The 7,855-nt window shown below is 43.2% G+C and overlaps 1 protein-coding gene across 2 annotated transcripts in view; it reads right to left on the bottom strand.

Moving 5' to 3' along the window:
- The window catches only part of Fhl2 (four and a half LIM domains 2), a 72,454-nt gene extending 64,838 nt beyond the window's left edge, over positions 1 to 7,616 (bottom strand). The window contains exon 1 of one of the 2 annotated variants that reach the window (XM_029479883.2): positions 7,532 to 7,616. The gene's annotated coding sequence lies outside the window, so the exon portion shown is untranslated. Of the gene's footprint in view, positions 1 to 7,198; positions 7,496 to 7,531 lie in introns of those variants that run through there. The other variant, XM_021161490.3, reaches the window with a different exon arrangement.
- Between the last annotated feature and the right edge of the window lie 239 nt (positions 7,617 to 7,855).

The following is a 7,855-nucleotide window of genomic DNA, read 5'->3' on the forward strand; positions in this document are numbered from 1 at the left end:
CACATTTGCATATTCAATAGTTATTGAAAGTCACCTACAGATGGTTATGGGAGAACATGAACATGCCTAGTTTCCATATAAATGCTGCACCACCTTACTTGAGGGACTTGGACATCTGTAGATTTTAGAATCTAAGGTTTTCTGAATCAAATTCTCTATGGGTACTGAGGAAGAGCTGAATACATGCCACGTTCATGCATGTATATATAAATATAATATTCCCAGGCGTATACGATAATGCTTTGAATATATATATATATATATATATATATATATATATATATATATATACACACACACACACACATTTGAGAGAGAGAAGTACATCAGATAAGGCACTAGAAAGTTGGGGTAAGAGGTGGATCTCAGATGTAGTTTGATGAGAAGAGAGGAAGATGTGTTATTCTTAGGTAAGTACCTAATTGCCAGAGGCTTCAGCAAGTGTCCTTGGCCCAGTTGGGGAAGGTCAGCGTGACTGGAGATGGCTAAGTGGAGGGATAGCATGCAGATGGAAACAGTTTGTTTTGACCCTTGGATCATGTAGGAGTCTGTAGGCTGTGGTTAGATTCTGGGTGCATTGGTTTGGGAAGGCTTTCTTAGGTGGGAGGAGGGGAAACCATGTTCCAGTTCAAGTTACAAATACAGTAACAGGTTTGTAAAGGAAGCTAGAGGGCGGGCTGAGTAGATGCTGGCCTGCATGGCTATCTGGCTGCTCCTGCCTAGGGCAGGAACCAGGCCCAGCCCACTGGATCAGCAGCCAGAGAAGAGAATCTGCTGCTCTTGTTAGATAGACAGTAGGAGGGTGGAAGAGGTGGCTCAGTGGTTAAGACCTGCTCTTTGGAAGGTCCTGAGTTCAAATCCCAGCAACCACATGGTGGCTCACAACCATCCGTAATGAGATTTGATGCCCTCTTCTGGGGTGTCTGAAGACAGCTACAGTGTACTCACATACATGAAATAAATAAATCTTAAGAAAAACCCCAAAACAAAAAGATAGACAGTAGGCCTGCGGCCTGTGGACCCTTCCACCCAGACCTCATCATATAAACGAGAATGACCTTGGCGCTGTGAATTCCCAAGCCCTGTTTTTATCACCATGTCCCTTCTTAACCCTTCCCTACATCTTACAGATGTTTTCCATCTGGAAGTGTGTGTTAAAATGGCATGAAGATTGGGACTGTGTCTTCCCCTCAAGGATCCTTGCCAATGGTGGTTAATTGAGCACCAACAAATTTGCACCTGCAAAGGAAAAGCCACCTAAAATTGAAGTTGTCTGTGTAAGTATCAAATCTCTTAGCTTTGTCCATTGTCATAGCTGTATTACTCTTTAGCCCATCGCCCTGTGTCTTTTGACTCTAGGATTGGAAGGGAGTAACACTTGATTGTCAGCCCTCAGCTCAAGTGATTAAAACTGGCTTTGAAATAAGAACTACACTGTCTTACCTACTTATTTTGTTTCTTAAGTTGCATTTGAAGAGAGAAACAGGTCTCCTAAAACTAATTACAAGACCCTGGCTAAGAGTTAGGTGGTTGTCCAGAAAGGAAGCTCATAGACTTTGGAATTTATTTAGCAACACCCTGGCCCCACATTGTGGAGAATTCTAAGTCAGACCATCTACTTAAGGGCATGTAATCATCAAATATTTGTATTCAGTGCCCAGTAAAATGCCTTTTAAAACTTTACTGTAAGCGCCATGTTCTTTGTACTGGGCACAAAAGGGCCCTGGAATGGACACGAAGCCTATTTGCCAGCCACCATCGCCAGAGAGGGGACTGTCAGCCAAGAGAAAGCGTCTAGCTCTGCCTTTGGTTTCCAACACTCCTACAACTCTTAAGCATGTTTTGACCGCACAGTTTCGTTCCGCAAACATTTCCTAGGCTGTTGGGCGAGTGTGACTCAGAGACAGTGTACCAGCTCGGAATCTGACTGAGAATGGTAAATGCACGCTTCCCAGGCTCCAGGGGGTGCTGGGTCCCGTGAAGATTCTATGGGAGGGGAGGTTGTCATGCCCACTTTCTGTTTAGACTCTTAACTCTCCCTGTGGGTAGACCCAGTCCTGCTCCCCCACTCTCTGCTTCTGTCACGTCGGCGCCCGCTGCTCTTCTCCCTCACATTCAAACTGAATAACAAGACACAAATAATACGTGTGCACATGAGAACATGTGAGATTCTGTGTGGATGCTGCAGGCAGAGAAATGCATTTATTGACCAGAAGCATCAGCCACCGAGATTGTGGGGCTGCCCAGAACTGCCTGCACGTCAGTCAGCAACGACACAGCTAACTCAGGGCTTCAAGTAAAATGTGGGATTTAAATCAATCCCAATTCAGGTACTTTTCTAAACTTTTTCCCTCCTCTTTCTATTTCTTATTTCGGGGAACAAAGACACTTCTTTATTTCCGTTTTTTTAAAAAAGGAGTGTAGGAAAGGTCTCAATAAAAACAAAAGGAAGCAAGCCAGCTCTTCTCCCTAAGGCCTTAGGGTTCCAACACACATTTTGAGGATTTCCTGGGCCCTAGAGAAATCGCTTTTGTTCCCATCTCTGCATATCGTCCACACTCTTCTCCATTGCCACATTCACAGATGCCAGTAATCCATCTCTGCTTCCTACAGGCTGAGAAAGACATGAGAAGCAAGCCATAGGCAGTGTCCCCTGCTGTCTCTGTTTCATCTTCTGTCTGGACTTTCCTTTCTGATGACCGTAAGATGACCGTAAGCTGCAAGAAGAAATAAACCCTGACCTCCTCAAGGTGGTCATGGTGTTTACCTCAGCAACAGAAGCCAAACTTAGACAGATATATTCATATTATGGGGCTGTATATTTTCCTTTTGGGTTGTCTTTGAGTACTATTTTTAAATTGTAACAAAAACCCCGTGTTGAAAAAGTTTTCATTCCTCTTCTATTTAAAATGTGTCTTTTAACTGCAAATGAAGCACTAAATTGCAAAACCCTCTCTGAAGTTAAAAATTCGATGAAAAAAAATTAAATGGTAGAGCCCTTGCTTGGCCTCAGAGGAGCAGCCTGTTTTTGATTTCCAGCACCAAGACCTTTAAACTATGTATCTTTACTAATTTTCACTTTTAAAATTCTCCATTTATGAATTACATATTAGGCTGTTACTTATTAGGCTGCCCATGGTTCTATTGGCTCCTTTCTAGTTTTCACTCTCAGGTTAACACGATGGGGAGGAAATAAGGAGCTGCTGATTAACAAGTGGTAATAAAAACATCAGCAAAATAAATTTGTGAGGCTGGCTCGATGGCTTAGCAAGGAAATGCGTTTGCTTGTGTGGCCTGACAATGTGAATGCAATCTCGGAGTCCATGTAAAAGCGGAAAGAGAGGACAGAGTCTTTCCACAGGCAATGCTATGGCCCGTGGGCACATACGTACATACGATGGTGATCACTTTTAAAATACAGTTTTTGTTTGTTTGTTTGATTGAGGGGAGGATATGCTAATAAAGGCACAGAATGATAGAGTTGTTCGTGACGCAAGAGGCTGTATCAAGAGCACAGAAATCACCAGACCCATCAGACGGAGAAGCCAGTTGGTACTGTCTAATAAAATGTCTGTTCAAATCTCCAGATATACATTCAACTCCTCCATTTGTGCAACTATTACAATGTTTTAATAAAAGAACTAAGAACAATCATACTGTCATATAGAAATAGTCAGTTTTCAAAACACTGGATTTTGAGGAGATAGTAAAAATATGTGGACCATAAATTAGACAAAAATAGGTTACCATATAATCTGATTATATTTATAGTTATATTTCTATGATTTTAAAATAAAACCAAATCCTTTAAAATTATGACTAATATTTTAAGATGAATCAAACCACTTAATTGTGGAAGGAAGTTATAATTCCAGGGGCTGAAGTTCTCTTTTTCTCTTTTAAAATTATGTCTATATTAATAATTGCAAGAATATCTAGAACCAAGAGGCAATAATGGGACTGGGGAGGTAGGTCAGTGGGTACAGTACTTGTTGTAGAATCATGAGATGATTCTGAATCAGAATTCAGATGCCCAGGATCAGAGTCAATGCCAGGTAGATGTAGCCGACAGCCTATAGTCCCAGTGCTGACGAGGTGATACCGGAAGGTCCTTGGAGCAAGATGGCTAAATTAGGTAGATTGGTGAACTCTTCATTCAAGTGCACAGTGATCATTGAAGAAACCCTATGTTAGCCTCTGGCCTCCACAAACATGTGCACACTTGGACCTCTCCCACATGCACTTATGAGGCTGCACACATAGGAATGCACATACATGCACATGCAATCACATTGCACGCACACACAAGCCAAAGGTAAATTAAAACAGGAGACAAGATAAACCATTAAAATGAAAAAACAGTTATCCTCATTAGAACCACACATAATTTCCTATATTTTGCCTTTCTGCTTCTCTGTATTTTCTGTGACAAATAAACATTATTTGTACAGTTAAGAAAAACCAAAGACTGGAAATCAGTCTGGCAGTTCCTCAGAAAATTGGACATAGTACTTACTACCTGAGGACCCAGCTATACCATTCCTGGGCATATACGCAGAAGATTCTCCAACATGTAATAAGGACACATGCTCCACTATGTTCATATCAGCCATACTTATAATACCCAGAAGCTGGAAACAACCCAGATGTTCCCTCAATGGAGGAATGGATACAGAAATGTGGTACATTTATACAATGGAATACTACTCAGCTATTAAAAACAATGACTTCATGAAATTTGCAGGCAAATGGATGGAACTTGAAAATATCATCCTGAGTGAGGTAACCCAGTCACAAAAGAACACACATGGTATGCACTCACTGATAAGTGGGTATTAGCCTGAAAGCTCAGAATAGCCAAAATTCACAGACCATATGAAGCTCAAGAAGGAGGAAGACCAAAGTGTGGATGCTTCAGTGATTCTTAGAAGGGTGAACAAATTACTCACAAGAGGAAATATGGAGACATAGTGTGGAGCACAGACTGAAGGAAAGGCTATCCAGAAACTGCCCTACTGGGGGATTCATCCCATATACAGTCACCAAGCCCAGACGCTATTGTGGATGCTGAGAATTGCTTGCTGACAGGAGCCTGATATAGCTGTCTCCTGAGAGGCTCTGCCATAGCCTGACAAATACAGAGGTGGATGCTTGCAGTCAACCATTGGACTGAGCACGGGGTCCCAGATGGAGGAGTTGGAGAAGGGACTGAAGGAGCTGAGGGGGTTTGCAGCCCCGTGGAGGGAGCAACAGTGTCAACCGGTCAGACCCCCCACCCCGGACCTCCCAGGAACTGGACCACTAACCAAAGAGTACACATGGAGGGTCCCATGGCTCCATGTGACAGAGGATGGCCTTGATGGACATCAGTAGGAGGAGTGGCCCTTGGTCCTCTGGGGGTTCGATGCCCCAGCGTAAGGGAATGCCAGGGCAGAAAGGTGGGAGTGGGTGGATGGGTGGGGGCGCACCCTCATAGAGGGTGGGGCTTGGGGGGTCCCGGAGGGGAGACCTGGAGAGGTGACAACATTTAAATGTAAATAAAAAAATCCAATAAAAGAAAAAAAGAAAAAGAAAAAACCAAAGGGAACTAGAAACCCTAAGAATTTTATCTCTTATTTTGGTGCCAAAAAGAGACTTAAAATCAGTACCAGGGTCACTTTATGCAAAGTACTAAGTATTTTGAGATGAAAAGAAAGGTGTCTACACTCTGGGCTTGGAAATTGAGGGAAAGTACAGAGTGTTCTAGAATTTTGGAGGGAAGGTTCTAGAAGTACTAAGTAGAATGACAAAATCTACAAGTTCAAAACTTGCTTAACAACAGGTTGGATCTGCACAATCAGAGGACCCTATCAGGGGAGATTGCATAGCTCTTAGTAGACATTCTATCTTATATTTTCTTAAGGCTAGCAAGGGCACATGTCTAACTTGATAATAAAAGGTTTGCCCAGCAAGACCCTGGATTCCATCCCTAGCTTTTCCATGCTTGGAAAACATTTATTTCATTATTGATTTTGTGTGTGTTTGTGTGTGTGTGCGTGTATGTGTCATTATGTATCTCCGTGTACATGTTGATCTACGGAGGCCAGAAGAGGGTGGCAGGTCCCTAAAGGTGGATTATAGATAGTTGTGAGGTGACTTCCGGGATCCAGTTAAGATCAGCCAGCACTCTTAACCACTAGGCCAGCTCTCCAGTCCCCTAGTCTTTTTTAACATTAGAAAACGTTCCTAAAATGTAATGATCTGAACTGATTAGTCGTCCGCTCGATGAAAACCAAAGGCTTTGGTAAAATAGGCTGAATCCTACTGTGTACCTGGCTTAATCATGAGCCAGTTGAATATCAGCCTAGTAATAACACAGAATCCAATTTACATTCCCAGAGAAACAAGAACACAACAACAAATCTGTAAACCGTATCTGTGAGGTAAAATTATATGAGCCTAAAACTTGGGTTTTAAGTTTGAGCTTCAGAATTATAAACAAACAAACAAACCTGGGTTGCGTTTTTTTTTTTTTTAAATTATGGTAAAATTCATCACATAGAGTCTGGCAAGAGATCCTTCTATAAACTATATCATTGCCATCTGTGTCATTTTATCAATATTGAGAATGTTATGCAATCTGCCAGAGCACCATTCAGTCCAGTACAGCTTAGCTGCAAGAAATAGTAAAATCTGCACATAGTCCCTTTAAAGTACACAATAGCTCTGGACTTTCAAACTATCAGCCCTAGCATGTAAGTCATCTTGTATAAACATGCTTTCCCAGAGTAATCAGACACATCAGTAATTGGCCTTTCCACCCAGGCCTTCCGGAAATACTGGGATGGGGAGGGAAGGGGGGCTCAAGTACCTTGCTTTTTGACCCTATCTTGTGTTTATGTTAGAATTTTTCTTCTTCCTTTGCTTTCTCTTTAAAAGCTCTTCTGGCTTTCAGTTCTGTTTCCCACCAAGAGAGGTCAAGGTGAGGAGGCACCCTGGCTCTTCTCAGCATCCAAGCAGCCGTTTGGGGAGCTGGGGTCCTGAGGTCCCAGTGCCTGCCTGGGTCTAAGACACTCCCTTTGTGCTGAGCACAAAGCCATCTGAACCCAGTTGGCATTTATGTATGGCCTTAATGTACATTGGAATTGACTGGCATGAAGAAACAAAGAAACAAAGACCAAACAAACAAACAAACAAACAAAGTAAATGAGATCCTTACCTGTGATGTTAGAGGTCAGAGCCCTTCCTTCTGCCCAGCAACCAGACCAGTGGGGATGAGGGCCAGCACTGTGCAGGCAGGCCCTGGGCTTCATTGGGTTGCTTTAATGTTGTGGGACTTTTGTCAGCAGAGTTATAAATAAGGCATGTCCACTGGCCCAGCCCAGTAGATAAGAGTCCAACCCTGGCTCCTGCAAGCCTTTTTTGGTCTCTAAATGCAGAAAGACTCAGGCTCCAGTTGGGAAGGGGCTGCTATGCATGTCCCCATTTGGCCTGCCTGTTTCAAGGACACCCACCCAGGGCCTCACATGTCTTCCAGTTAATATAAGAGTACCTGCAAGAGGGAGGCTGCTTGGTCCAGAACTTCTCAGTGTATAGCCCAGGGCTGTACGCCTCATTGGAGGCTGCAGACAGCTGGCACAAGAGTGGGAGGCACTTCTCTGGGGATACATGAGCACATCCAAGGGCTCAGAAGGGAAAGCCTGGTGTTTGACGCTCCCTGTTGGAAACAGTTTACTGACCTTCCTTCCCCAGCTTACACGGACAAGGGCATCTGCCTACGTGAGTATTCTAGAAAGCCCAAAAGGATCTGTGGGCTATAGCGCCAGGCACATGTTTGGCTGTGGACTGGAATTCATTTCCAGAAAGTCATGCCTTC

Source organism: Mus caroli, unplaced genomic scaffold, assembly GCF_978045245.1.
Source record: "Mus caroli unplaced genomic scaffold, Mus_caroli_1 scaffold_1, whole genome shotgun sequence".
NCBI classification, from domain to species: domain Eukaryota; kingdom Metazoa; phylum Chordata; class Mammalia; order Rodentia; family Muridae; genus Mus; species Mus caroli.